This window comes from Mastomys coucha, unplaced genomic scaffold, assembly GCF_008632895.1.
Source record: "Mastomys coucha isolate ucsf_1 unplaced genomic scaffold, UCSF_Mcou_1 pScaffold23, whole genome shotgun sequence".
Lineage (NCBI taxonomy): Eukaryota > Metazoa > Chordata > Mammalia > Rodentia > Muridae > Mastomys > Mastomys coucha.
In genome coordinates, this window is record NW_022196906.1 from 12196171 (window position 1) to 12210951 (window position 14781).

Consider the following 14781-nt stretch of genomic DNA (forward strand, 5'->3'; position numbering starts at 1 on the left):
AGACCAGGCTGGCCTTGAACTCAGAAATCTGCCTGCCTCTGCCTCCCAAGTGCTGAGATTAAAGGTGTTTGCCACCACTGCCCGGCTAGAGTTTTTAAATAATGGATATATATATATATGTATATATTATATATATATATATATATATAGTTTTTGCATTGTTTTACTTAAAACTAATTTTCAGTGTTCTTCTCAAATGTTCAGAAGTTTACTCTTAAGATTTCTCCCTCAAGAGAATGAGTCTCTCCCAGGGATGAGCTCTCTTATAGGTTATCCAACACAGAGCATTTATCCCTGAAACTATATATACACAAACAACAACAGATTCGGCAAATTATCTATAACTTGAATTAGCTAAGTTTCAGAGCACATTTCCTGAAAAAATTATGAGAGTATTTCATAGTGTTCTATTGATCTACATTCTAGAGAAAATATACTGGAGAGAAAAATAATCCTGACATATAGAAATCCTCAATGCTGTTGCTATGTGTTCAAGTTCTAGGTTCCAGTTCTTTTACAGAATCTTTATGAAAGAGAGACAATGCTTTGACTGAACCTTATTTCTGTGACCCGACCCGTGGGTCTCAGTAATTCGGGGGACACGAGGAGGGTCGCAACCTGAGAATAAAGAATGGGCGAGAGAGAAGACAGGACTCAAGGAAGCATTGCTTGTCAAGAGCCGTTTACTAAAAGCAGGTGCTCAAATTTAAAACAAGGTTTTGGAAGGGCGGGGGGCAGGAGGGAGTACAGTGAAGAATTACAAGATCTTCTGGGGGCCATGGGAACCCCGAGAACAACAGGTAGGGAGGAAACGGTTGGGTAGGTAACGGTTTCTCAAAAGTCAAGGTACACTGATCACGCTTTTCTCAGGGCCAAGCAGGAAATTTGTGGTTGCCAGGCAGAATATTTGTCTCTGGATTCTAGTCAGGTGGAGGCAGGTCAGCCAAGTGCCATTTGGTTCCCAACATTTCTGTAGAATGAGTGGCCAAATTAAATTGCAAATGCATGTTTGAAACTTGCTCAAGATGATTCAGCATAAAGCTCTTATATACATACAGAGTCCTGAAGACTATATAAATGCATCCTTTTTTACAGATTTCACATTCAAACCATGAAATGCCACAGGTGGATGTCTAGGGAGTTCAGTGACTTGCCTCCTGTTTTCAGCACATTTGAGTGTATTAGTCAGATAATTTTAGTCATATTTTTTATTCTTTTTATTTTATCCTTTTATTCCATCTCTGCTTTTTTACTCCATCTCTTCTCTTCTTCTTCTTCTTCTTCTTCTTCTTCTTCTTCTTCTTCTTCTTCTTCTTCTTCTTCTTCTTCTTCTTCTTCCCCCTCCTCCTCCTCCTCCTCCTCCTCCTCTTTCTCCTCCTCCTCATACAACCATTTGTAGCAGACATTTCTGTAAAATGTAGAGAACAAATTTGTTGTCTAAAATAAAAGTTACTATCTTCAATAGAATTAAGGTACCTATGTTTCTAAGTTTAGAAAATATTGAATATGGTTTAGAGTTTTTGTATATATGATAGCTAAATTTATAGAAATGATCACTGATAATGTACCAATTCAGATTCATGCTATTCTTCTCATATGGTTGACTGATTCCCCTATTTGAGTTGTCAGTGGCCAATAAGTGGTGAGCAATTGTAACTTGTTAAAGTATTGTTGCAGCAACCATTGGATATGCTAGCTTCTTGAGTGAAACTAGTGATCCTTGGCTTCATTTAACCTTAATGTACTTCCAGGCAAGGAACTTCTGAAGGCACCCTACAATCTCAGTTATCAAAAAGACAGAAGAGGTCCCAGTCTGGTAGCACAGGCCTTTAATCCAAGAACTCAGGAAACCAAAACAGGTGAATTTCTCTAAAATTGGCATCAGCTTGGTCTGCAGAGCAAGGACAAGAATAGCTTCTAAACTGTAAGACCCTTTCAATTAGCCTTATCTAAAGAACAGAAATGATAGGAGAATCAAAATATAATTTAAAGATAGTTAGTTAGTTAGTTTTTCAAGAGAAGTTTTTTCTGTGTAGCCATGATTGTCTTAAAATTTATTCTGTAGATAAGGTTGTCCCCAGACTCAGAAATTCACCAGTCTCTGCTTCTCAATTGCTCTATTAAAGGGGTGTGCCACTGTGTTTGGCATAAAAGAAGATTTTTTCACATGGCTTCCAGTCTGAGATTTGACTAGTTGAATAGTAACTGTCTTCCTGAGAAAAGAGCAAGAATACAAGTGTTGTTCAGTTGTTCAATGAGTGTGAATGCCTCAGCTGATTTTCAGTATTCACTGGAATTGTGAAGTAGTTGTGTAGTTCCAAGGAACTACACAAGTGTTAGTGTTCCAAGTGTTGGTGAACTCCAAAAGACAAGACAGGAGCAAATCAGAGGCAAACACACCAATACTTTTACTCAAGGTCAAGCTTGGAAAGGTTTTGTTGGAGAGGAGCCCAGAATTATCTATAGGATAAGGTTTTATAGGTAGCTCCAAATGGAAGTGAGAGTGTTTCTAGTCTAGCAAGCATCTAATTAAAGAGCTACTATGGCCCTTACCATAATTGGCTGCTGCTGGGATATTGGGAGTCAAACCATGAACTTAACTTCTGCCACCCTCTGCATTGCTGTGTGTTATGTGGGTGGTGGAGATGGGGGGTGAGAGTGGCTTATTGGGGATTAACCTGGAAATGCTGGATTTGTGGGGAGAGATTAATCTGGAGAGGCAAGTCTTATTGGGGTTAGCCTAGCAACTGGAGCTAGGTATCAGCCTATTAATTTACCCGAGTCTAAGTTCTCTAGAATGGATTCTGAACTTAAAAGATTTGGTATCTCAGTCTCTAACCCTAGCTAAGAAATCCCTCAAAAGGAGGATAAATGACCTTGGCAATGACAGTAAGGAAAAGAATGAAAGTTAGGAAAAAGCAAGAGCTTTCTTCAATTTTCTTTTATGTATGCTGCTACCAAAAGGTGAGATGCTGATTGATTTAGGATTGGTCTTACAATCAGATCAAGAAAGATACACTTCTGGAAGATGGTGGCCCCCTGTCTTTCATCCCAGCACTTCGGAAGAGAGGAAGGCTTATCTCTGAGTTCAAGGCTAGCCTGGCCTACTTTGTTAAGTCCAGAACATTTAGGGCTACACAGAGAAACCTTGTCCTGAAACACAAAATCAAAAACAAAAAAGCAAGAATAATCCACCACAGTTGTGCCCAGATGCTTGGGTTTTGGTTGATTCTGGATGTGGTCAAATGACAAACAAAATTAGTGATCAGATTAGCTCTCTTAAAAAATTGAAAAGGACAGAAAGTATAGTAAGAGAGTTTCGTAGCAATACTTTGAGAGTCACCAAAATAAAATATATAATAGAATATATATGTATATAAAATATATAACTTGAGAGTCACCAAAATAGAATATATAATTAATAATAGTAAGACAAATTGAATTCCCTTGAGAAGCCCACACCCACTTCTCTGAGCATGTCTCCTTCTCTTAAAATGTATGCTTATAATCTGTTGAACTTAACATTTAAAATCTGTTTTGCACAAGCCTTCAATCCCAGCACTCAGGATGCAGAGGAGGTAGATATTCATGAGTTCAAGGCCAGCCAGGTCTACAGTATGTGTTCCAGGACAGTTGTGGTCGCAAGGGGAGACACTGTATCAAAAAAAAGGAAAGAAAGAAAGGAGAGAAGGAAGGAAGGAAGGAAGGAAGGAAGGGAGAGAGAGAGAGAGAGAGAGAGCAAAGGAAAGAAAGAACAAAAGAAAGAAAGGAAAAGGATACACTGTTATCCTTCTTTGGCAATCCCACATCCCTATTCTGGGGTGTGTCATGTCCCTCTTTCTTGTAATCCCTGTGCTTAAAATCTATATTAAAACTTCTTTCTTTCTTTCTTTCTTTTTGTTTTTTTTCGAGACAAGGTTTCTCTGTGTAGCCTTGGCTGTCCTGGAACTCATTCTGTAGACCAAACTGGCCTAAAACTCAGAAAAAAGCCAGTCTGGTCTACAGAGTGAGTTACACAGAGAAATCAAGTCTCGAAAAACCAAAAAAAAAAAAAAAAGCCTCAGGCACATAAGTGACCATGTGCATCAGTCATTGGCTCTCTGCTGACATCAGAGCAATGTTGGATAACTTCTCCTCACAATTCAATAACCAAAAATGTATCCCAGCATCATAAAATGTCTTCATAGCAGGTGAGGTCACTTCTGCTTGGTTCAGACACAGAGACTCCTTATTTCATGTTTATGGGGAGGCAACTCCTACCTGTGGTAAAGACACAAGGATTACCTGGAAATGCAGTGCCTGTCCCCTCGAGCTGTGACTTTATTTTGAAATGTTGGAAGGCATCACTAAGAGTGCAACCTTTTCCCCAAAGAAAGAAGCATGGAGAGTGGAGGCGCTTAGTTGATACATGAGAATAGAGATGAGGTCGTCTGGAACCTCAAGACTTGTAACTATGGTGGCTCCTCTGGCAAGTGCTACCCTCAGTTCCCTGCAAATGTCTGGGAAACAAATGTGAGCGGCCCCATATCTTTCCGAGAAAGTGTATGAAGAGAACACAGGTACACAATATATTCCAGGCCTAAGTTCTAGCTAGAAGTGGGCTGTTGAGTCTTCCCTCCAGGTTGGCCTCACGCTATAAGGGTCCCTGCAAAAACACTCCCTGGCCTAATTTCCTGTGGCTAGTTAACTATGGCAGTAGCGGGGAGAGGGATGGATTGCTATCAGAAGAGTCCATCAGGCCTTAGTTTCAAGCTGCCAGACATTTGTCGGAGGAGGAGACAACTAGATACCTTGGAGGCTTGCCATCTTTACTACCTAGTCATGGCTCCTTTCTGGTTGCACCTTGAGAAATCTAACTCCTAGTCCTTCACTACTGGAACCTAGCTGGAGACCAGCACAGCCATTTTAGTTTGGCAAGATTTGGAGTGAGTACTCTTTTTTTTTGGTTTTTCGAGACAGGTTTCTCTGTGTAGCCCTGGCTGTCCTGGAACTCACTCTGTAGGCCAGGCTGTCCTTGAACTCAGAAATCTGCCTGCCTCTGCCTCCCAAGTGCTGGGATTAAAGGCATTTGCCACCACTGCCTGGCTTGTGAGTACTTTTAAACTCCCTGGGACTTACTGTTTTCTAGTAATAGGAATATGTTCAATGAGCAATTTCATAATATTGTGTCTCATGTGAAGCGTAGGACTTTGAGCCATGCACTCTGTTCCTGGCCCACATCAGTTCTCTTTAAAAGGCACTAATAGTCATGTGGTGGATAACAGTACATGACAAGACAAGACTAATGTCTACAGCTGCCAATTAACCCCTCAAGAAGCCTGAGGTTTATTGATGATGTTCCTCAACCCTGCCTGACAACAAAGCTTCAAAATCATAGCCTGTCCCTCCATTTTCCATCTGCTATTAAACCTACATATCTGTATTTTTAAAATATTGTTTATTTATTTATTTTTATTTATATGAGTATACTGTAGCTGTCTTCAGACACACACCAGAAGAGTGCAACAGATCCCATTATAGATGGTTATGTGTCACCACGTGGGTGCTGAGAATTGAACTCAGGACCTCTGAAAGAGTGGTCAGTGCTCTTAACTGCCGATCCATCTTCCCAGCCCTTATAAAAATGTGAAGCCCAGGCTGGCCTCGAAATCATGATCCTCCTGACTCTGCCTCCTTCAACAAATCCTACTGGCATGCGCCACCACAACTGGCCATATCTGTATTTTTTTAAAAGGGTTTTTTTTTTTCTTTAAGTATCTAAGGTTTTCTTTCCTCTCATGGGTTTTTAAAAATCCTGTCCTTTAAACCATCAGTCCTTATCGTGACAAATTTATAGCCATTTGCTGAGAGTGGCCTATTCAGCGTCTATGAAAAGACCATGACCTAAGCAACTTACAGGAAGTAATTTATTCTGGACTTGTTTACAGCTTCAGAGGATTTGTCTATTAAAATTATGTCAGGGAGCATGGCAGTATGCAGGCAAGTATGGTGGTGAAGTAGCTGAGACTTTTACATCCTGAGCTGCAGAAAGCAGTCTGAGAATGAGTCTTTGGGCTTCTGAAACCCAAAAGCCTGTTTCCAAGTTGGCAATGGAAGAGAGTAAAGAAATTCAAATTGATCTTAAGATACCTAGCAATTATGAGGACAGATTATACTCCAAGAGACAATATCTTGATGAACCAACAAACTTAAAAACACAAATTTAATCCATATATTAGAACTAAAGAAGGAAGCTTCTTAGTAAACTAGCCTCAAGAGAACACAGGCCAGTGTTAGAAGGGTCAAGACTCAAGATGGACACCTCTACTAACTTTCTCACATCTTGCACAGGGACACAATAACAGCCACAGAAAGAGAAGTTTGCCTATCTTGAAGTCACAGGGACTAAATACTTGGAGCAAATCTATATGCTTCCTTAAAAAGCAACTGTGTCAGGCCTTAATTGGTTTTAAATTTCTCTGGTATAGAGCAAAGAAGGAAAGGGATGGATTTTGAAGTCCAGTGCATCACCCAGGTTCTAAGTGGGGGAAAAAACATTCCATTTTCCCACTTGTGAAATGAGGGTCTTGGGAGTTATATTTTACAACTTGTGCTGTAAGCCCACAATCTCTACATGTCCACAGGAGTTGCATTCAGGCTGCAATTCACAGACATTTCAAATTAAGGTCCTGAATGTGCACTGCCACATGGAGGAACATATTGTACCCTATCTTCTCATAGAATTATATCTACTTTTTTATTTTTTTTACCTGAGACAAGGTTCAGACTGTTCTTCAATTTATGTTGTAGTTCAGACATTCTTCAGGCTTGTGATTCTCCAGCCTAAGTCTCCATACTGGTTGGATTAAGACATTCAACAGCATGCCTAGCTTCCGATTGTTTATTAACATCAAAAGGTTTCAGTCTTCCATATCCTTATGATCTTTATTTCAATATTTCTTTCTACTTGCAATTAATTGTTGGATAACTTCTCACAATTCAATAATTGCAATTAATTAATTGTTATCATGGTTTTCGTGATAACATCTTTTTCTTTGTTTTACTTTTATTGAAAATATCAGTTTCTCCTCTCCCAACTCCTCCTCAATTTTCTGTACCTTCCCACCTCCCGAACCGTACAATACTCACACATCCATGCGCACACACACACATACACAAAAACAAAATCCATAAAAACACAAAATTGGAAACTGTATTCGAGGCAGCAAGACAAAAAAATACCCAATCAAAAGAATATGAGACCAAAAAAAGATCTGCAAAAATACCATTGAGTAAAAATACCTTTTTCCTTTTGTGTTGGCTTCTTATTGCTAGGCATGGGGCTTACCTACCCTAAAAAGTAGTTAATAAAGCTGGGCAGTGGTGGCACATGCCTTTAATCCCAGCACTTGGGAGGCAAAGGTAGGCGGATTTCTGAGTTCGAGCCAGCCTGGTCTACAGAGTGAGTTCCAGGACACCCAGGGCCACAGAGAAACCCTGTCTCGAAAAAACAAAAAACAAAAAACAAAAAAACAAAAAAGAGTGGTTAATATACCTTGTGAAACTCCATTGGAGAGAATTAATTTTTCCTTTCCAAGCAGATGTCGATTGGAGATAACTTCTTGGTTAGGGGTGGCACCCTGTGTTTAGGTGCTCTTCTCAATGTTAGGACCTATGATGGCTATTCCTGATTGTCAACTTGACTATATCTGGAATGAGCTACAATCCAAAATTGGAGGGCTCACCTGTGATTCAGATCTTGGGGTTGGAAGACACAAGTTTGTAACCTGGATCTTTACATGGAGATTTTGAGACATAGTGGCTATGAAAAGGTTAGGCCCAGGCAAGGTAGTACATGCCTTTAATTCCAGGAAACTAAGGCAAGGAGGTCTCTGAGTTCAAGGTCAGACTGGGACAAAACAAGTCCCAGATCCAGGCATGGTGGTACACACCTTTAATCTGGGCCATACCTTCTGCTTGGAGGCCTACATGAGGACACCGAAAGAAGGAAGTTTCTCTCTTCTTACCAGCTTTCATTTATTTGCCAGCACATCTGTTGGAATGTACTTCTACAGAAGACCAGCTAAAACAACTAGCGTTGTGGGGCTGAGCAACTACTAGATTCTTGGATTTCCAATTCACAGCTGACTGTTGTTGGGGAGTTGGACTACAGGCTGTAAGTCATCATAATAATTCCCTCAATATAGAAAAATATTCCATGCATTTTGTGACTCTAGAGAACCCTAACTAAGACAGGACCCTGTTTGACTTGAACCAGTGCTGACCTTGTATATGCTGTTCCATTTCCTGTGAATTCAAATGTGCAGCAGTCATGCTGTGGCTGGAAAACACTGTTTCCTTGGGGTCATCCATTTCCCTGACTCTTATAATCTTTCTATCTCCTCTTTTGCATGAATATTAAGTATCTTTCCATATCTCTTTATTTGTTTTGGTTTAAAGTTTATTTTGTTGAATATTAAAATAGCTATGTCTGCTTAGCCTTGAATCCATTTGCTTGGAATATCATTTTCCATCCTTAGACCCTAAGATAATATCTACTGATGATGGTAGGATGTGCTTCTTGAATGCAGTAGAAAGATGGATTCTGTTTCTAATTGAATTTTCTAGTCTGTGACTTTGTATTGGGGAATTTAGACAATATTGAGAGATATCAACTTGTAGTGTTTATTGATTCCTGTTATTTTGTTGTTATGGTGTGGAGGTATTCCCATTTCTTTAGTTTACTGGTCTGGGATTATTTGTTTGTTTTATTGGATATGGTGTAGTGCCAGGGAAATGTTAGCCATCTCCCCACCCCCCAAAGCCATTCTAATGCAATCACAGTAGGGCCTTTTTATTTGAGCTAGCTCAGGCCCCTCAGTGCACAAGGACACCACTGTCTTGCAGGATGGTTTTGGTGATGAGGAGCCCCAAATGTCTATTGGCACAAGACTTTATAGTAAGCAACGAGCAGAGCGTGAGTGTGTAAGCATCTAATTGGGAAGTTACTATGGCCTTTAACATAATTGCCTGGTGCTGAGTCATATCATAAATTTAATTTCTTTTTTTTTTTTTTTTTTTTTTTTTTTTTTTTTTTTTGGTTTTTCGAGACAGGGTTTCTCTGTGTAGCCCTGGCTGTCCTGGAACTCACTCTGTAGACCAGGCTGGCCTTGAACTCAGAAAATCCGCCTGCCTCTACCTCCCAAGTGCTGGGATTAAAGGCGTGTGCCACCACCGCCCAGCTCATAAACTTAATTTCTATTTCCCTCTGCATTGGTGGTTATTAGGCAGTCGGTGGCTTATAGGGTGGTGTCTTAGAAAGGGTTTCTATTCCTGCACAAACATCATGACCAAGAAGCAAGTTGGGGAGGAAAGGGTTTATTTAGCTTACTTCCACATTGCTGTTTATCACCAGAGGAAGTCATGACTGGAACTCAAGCAGGTCAGGAAGCAGGAGCTGATGCATGGAGAGATGTACCTTGCTGGCTACTTCTCATGGCTTGCTTAGCCTGCTCTCTTATAGAACCTAAGACTTCCAGCCCATGGATGGCACCACCCACTAGGGCCCTACCCCCTTGATCACTAATTGAGAAAATGCCCCACAGCTGAATCTCTTGGAGGTACTTCCCCAACTGAAGCTCTCTTCTCTGTGAAGCTCTCTTCTCAGCCTGTGTCAAGTTGACACACAAAACCAGCCAGTACAGGTGGGGATATAGATCTGTTGTGGTTATAACCTGGGGATGCTGTTATTGTTCAGTGTGTAATCTATAGATACAGTTCTTGTTAAGGCTGAGCCTAGAGACTGGAGCTAGGTTCAGGTTTTGTTGGGGGGTAACTTGGAAACCAATGCTAGTTACAGGCATGTTAATTTATCTGAGTTCAAACTTAGGTCAGGTTGTCTAAAACGAAGTTTGAATTTAAAAGATTTGGCCTCTGGCTGGAGAGATGGCTCAGTGGGTAAGAGCACCAACTGCTCTTTCAGAGGTCCTGAGTTCAAATCCCAGCAACCACATGGTGGCTCACAACCATCCGTAATGAGATCTAATGACCTCTTCTGGTGTGTCTGAAAGCAGCTACAGTGTACTTACATATAATAAATAAATCTTTAAAAAAAAAAGATTTGGCCTCTCAATGTTTAGCTTTTCAAACTTTTCCCTTTTTTGTTGTTGTTGTTAGTTTTGTTTTTTGTCTTTTTTCTTTTTTTGTAGAGATGAATTTGTAGATAAATCCTGCTTAAATTTTGTTTTATCTTAGAATGCTTATCTTCCTCATTTATTGTGATTGTTAGTTTTGATGGGTATAGTAGTCTGTGCTGGTACCTGTGATCTCTTAGAGTCTGTAAAACATTCACGCAGGCCCTTCTCCATTCAGAAGTCAGGTGTTATTCTTTAATAAGTCTGCCTTTATATGTTACTTTTTTGCCACATTTCAGCTTTTAATATACATTTGTTGTTCTGGTATCAATAGTATTTTTATTATGTGTTGTGGGAAATTTCTTGTCCTATTTTAGTGTTTGGGATGTTTCTTGTATCTTGGTAGTCATCTCCTTATTAAGGATCTAGAAACTATCATCTATGATTTTTGTTGAAAGTATTTTCTGTGCCTTTGACCTTGTTTTTTTCTTCTATTATTATTTCTTTTCATTAATTAATTAATTTACTCATACCACCTCCCAATATCAGCTCCGTAGCCCTTCTACACACACACAACTTTTCCTCCTCCCCTTCTCCTCTGAGAAGTTGAGCACCCCACCACCACCACCACTTCACCCCAGGCCAGACAAGGAGGCCAAGCCAGGGGAACTGGGTCCACAGGCAGGTAACAGGTTCAGGGACATCCCCTGCTCCAGTTGTTAGGGGATCTGTATGAAGACCAAGCTGCACATCTGGTACAAATATTCCACTATTATTATCTATAGATTTTGTCTTTTCATAGTGTTCCATATTTCCCCTTAGTTTTGCTATAGACTTTTATTATATTTAACATTTTCTTTGACTAAGGTATCCATTTTTTCTACCTGTTCTTTAACACCTGAGATGCCATTTTCCATGTCTTGTACTCTGTTGTTGAGGGTTTCCTCTAAAGTTTTTGGTTGACTTCCTAATTCTTTCATTATCACTTTTATTTCAAATGGGGTTTTCGTTAGTGCTTCAATTTCTTCATTAAATTCTATCTTCACACCATATATAGCTTCCATTCAATTCTCTATGCTTTCACAATGACTTTTTGATATGGCCTCTTTATTTAAGGAGATAATCCCATTTTTCTAAGCTGTGGATAGGCACAGTGGTAATTATATAAGTCTTGTCGTATATGTGGGAGATTTTATATAGGAGTGTGTGTGTGTGTGTGTGTGTGTGTGTGTGTGTGTACTGTAAATCCAAAGATGAAAGAAGAAAGATCATCCACTCAAATCCACTCAAATCATTATGGCCAAATTAATTATAAAAAGCAATTAATTAAAGCAAGCTTTTTAATTCATGTTTTCGGGCTGTCTCCCCCTAAGGTAGAGTTTGAGAAATCAGTATCAAATGTGAGGGAAACAAGGCTTTTATACATCAGGAGCAGGGGAGTTTCTAAATGGCTAAATATAGATGGATTCAGAGGGGCAGAACATAACAGATGGTCAAAAAAAGGTAATCATGAAGGGTAGTCATAACCAGGTAGTCATAACCAGGTAGTCATAAGTAGTCCTATAAGCTTTTGAAACAAAGGTAGGATTTATAACTTTTTAAACAAAGACATGATTGCTATTCCTGAAACAGACAGCATGGAATGATTTATAGTTAAAGTTACAGATTTGGAATAGCCCAATATCGAAGCAGACTAGTTCTTCAGTGTGTGTGTGTGTGTGTGTGTGTGTGTAGCTTTTTAATCTTGGTTACGTCTTTCTTCTGGATATTTAAAATCATATAGATAACAAATTATTTTTCATTTTGTCCTGTTAGGATCAATTGTAGATTGAGTCCTTAGGGGATCTGTACTGGCTGGTTTTGTGTGTCAACTTGACACATGTTAAAGTTATCAGAAAGGAAGGATCCATAGTTGAGAAAATGCCTCCAGGAGATCCAGCTGTAAGGCATTTTCTCAATTAGTGATCAGTAGGGGAGGGCTCAGCCCTTTGTGGGTGATGCCATCCCCAGGGTTGGTTTTCCTTGATTCTATAAGAAACCAGGCTGAGCAAACCATGGGAAAGCCAGCAAGCAGCAACCTTTTTATGGCCTCTGCATCAGTTCCTGCCTCCAGGTTCTAGCCCTTCTTGAGTTCCTGTCCTGATTTGCTCCAATGATGGATTATGATATGGAAGTGTAAGCTAAATAAACCCCTTTCTCCCCAACTTTTTTTTTGGCCATGGTGCTTTGTCATAGCAACAGAAATCCTAAGATAAAAAGTCATTTGGTGTTTGGAGGCATCTTTGACTCCTCAAGCCTTTTTTTACCAGCTGTCTATCTATGTGAGAATAAGGTAAAGGCCTTGTTTGGCCTTGTTTTGTATCTGTCCATTGAAGTACTGAGGGACTCTCTCCTCTGAATTTCCCTCCTTTTCACAGATAGGACAGTGATTAGAATAAATCACTGGAGTGGGGTCTCCATGTTCTCTTTGAACAAGAGAACAGGTGACTTCCTACAGTTCCAGATTCGTTATAGGGATGGTCCACAGTCCCCTGGGGCCTCACTGACCTTAGAGGGCAAGGGGAAAATATTCTATTTAATCTCTATGAGCATAACTACAAGTATGGTTATTAACCACAATCAGTTATACCAGCTTGTAGGGAGATTTTCTTTGATTCTTTTCCTAATTCTTTCCCTAGTTGTTGATTGGCTAATAAAGAGGACAAAAGCCAATCAGTGGGCGGAAGATATGGAGAGGAGATTTTCAGCGTTGGGCAGGAAGAGCAAGAGGGAGCATTAGGAGTCAGACCAGGCACAGGCTGAGGAGTGGTTGCAGACATGTAGGTTTTCGAAGCAATGATAGATTATGGCCCCTGCAACCTGCGGAGGCCAGGAAGTTGGGGCAGGATATTTTTCACCCAGCAGTTGTATTATCTGGCTGGTTTCAAAGTGTTAGAACTATTTGGTGTTTTCAATTTGTGGTGTTAAGTTGGGCTGGAAGAGAAAACGGGCAGCCAGAGGAATGGGCACGGAGGAACAGCTGTTTTCTCGAGAAAAACGCAAGCCAGTTTTGTATCACTGGCAGCCAGCTCTGCCAGTGTCTGCCCCATGTATGCTTCACAACAAAATAAAAGTAGGCAGGAAAAGATGTTTGAGAAAATGATGAAATACCATAGGATAATACAGGAAAGGTTCCCAGCTAAGGTGTAGTTTCAGCCTGAATATCCTATAGAACCAGAAGAGGATGACTATAGAGGTATTTGCTCCAAACGTAGCAGGTGTTCAAGTGAAGAAAGGGCAGAGTTTGCAGCAAGCCTGGCACTGCCCCAAACATTGTGATTGTAGCAGTTACATGCATCCCATTGGCGGCTGTCCAGGAAGTGCCCCCCTCTGACCTGAGTGAAATAGGCTGTAGGGTCATTTGGACTTCAGTCAATGTGCTACTGCAGAACTCAGACATCTTGGGACACTTTAAAGCCTCTGAGAAGTTAGGGTGGCTGCTCTGGGTCCTAATCCTTTAATCAAGGCAGCTGTGGCAACGCTAAGGATTTAATGACTGTTAGGGAGGCAAATTATCTCCACCCCCCAACATCTTAGCTTTTCTAAGAAAAACATTACAGTAAAAGAGGTGTTTCCAATAAAGTCTCTTCATTATCATAAACAGTGATTTCCTATTTAGTACTATTTAAGTAAGAATACAATACTCCTATTCCAGTGCCCCTAAGAGGTGATTCTCCTCTAACCTCTCAGCAGAAGCCTTAGAGTATGCATTGTCATAGTGTAAATGAAGCAGGAGTAGAGAGGGGGCAAAGTCCAGACTGAAGAAAGGTACTCTAGTGTGAAGGACCAGAAAAGAGAAATATGGACCCTTGATTGTCCTAATATTACATCAGTTGCTCCCATCTTTTTTTTAATCTAGTTTGATAAATATTAGCAACTATTATAATGTGTTATAAATTATAATTTTGCCTGTCTTTTTAATTTATGATGCCCAAAGAAATTATGTTCTCCTCATTGATTGAAAAGTTTCCATTCATCTGTTTTTAAATTAAAGCTATTGATTATTTAGAACAAAAATTCCAACAAAGAAATTAGTAAGAGATTGATCTGCACATTAGTTTGGAAAGCAGAACAAACTGAAATATTGCATTTGAATGTTTAGAACTGAGTGACTTGTTATTCTGTGAGGTGTGATTAAAGGTAAAGACTGAGTATCAGGACAAAAATATCCAAGCATTCTGGATGAGAGAACGTTTGCTATTTATGTGAGCACTTGGGCAGTGGAGGCAGGAGGACCAGGCACACAGGTCATCTCTGGCTACTTAGGAATTATAGCAAAACTGAGGTAAGCCTTGTGCTACATAAAATGAGCCAGAAGTAAACTCAAACAACCCACTATAGTCAAGTATATTCTAAAGCATGGGGGTGGGGGTGGGGCTGGAGAGATGGCTCAGCTGTTAAGAGTACTGACTGCCCTTCCAAAGGTCCTGAGTTGAAATCCCAGCAACCACATAGTGTCTCACAACCATCTGTAATGAGATCTGACGTCCTCTTCTGGGGTGCCTGAAGACAGCTACAGTGTGCTTACATATAATAAATAAATAAATCATTTAAAAAAAAAAGCATGGGAAATAACAAACTGAGGGTTCAATCAAATCCACATTTTCTTTTTCTTTTTTTTGGGGGGGGG

At 40.1% G+C, this 14781-nt stretch overlaps 1 protein-coding gene across 2 annotated transcripts in view; it reads left to right on the top strand.

The window, feature by feature from the left end:
- The first annotated feature begins 543 nt into the window (after positions 1-543).
- The window catches only part of LOC116072074 (methyl-CpG-binding domain protein 3-like 2B), a 27038-nt gene continuing 12800 nt past the window's right edge, over positions 544-14781 (top strand). For both annotated transcript variants that reach the window (XM_031343302.1, XM_031343303.1), the window contains exons 1-2: positions 544-696; positions 8028-8155. The gene's annotated coding sequence lies outside the window, so the exon portion shown is untranslated. The remainder of the gene's footprint in view (positions 697-8027; positions 8156-14781) is intronic.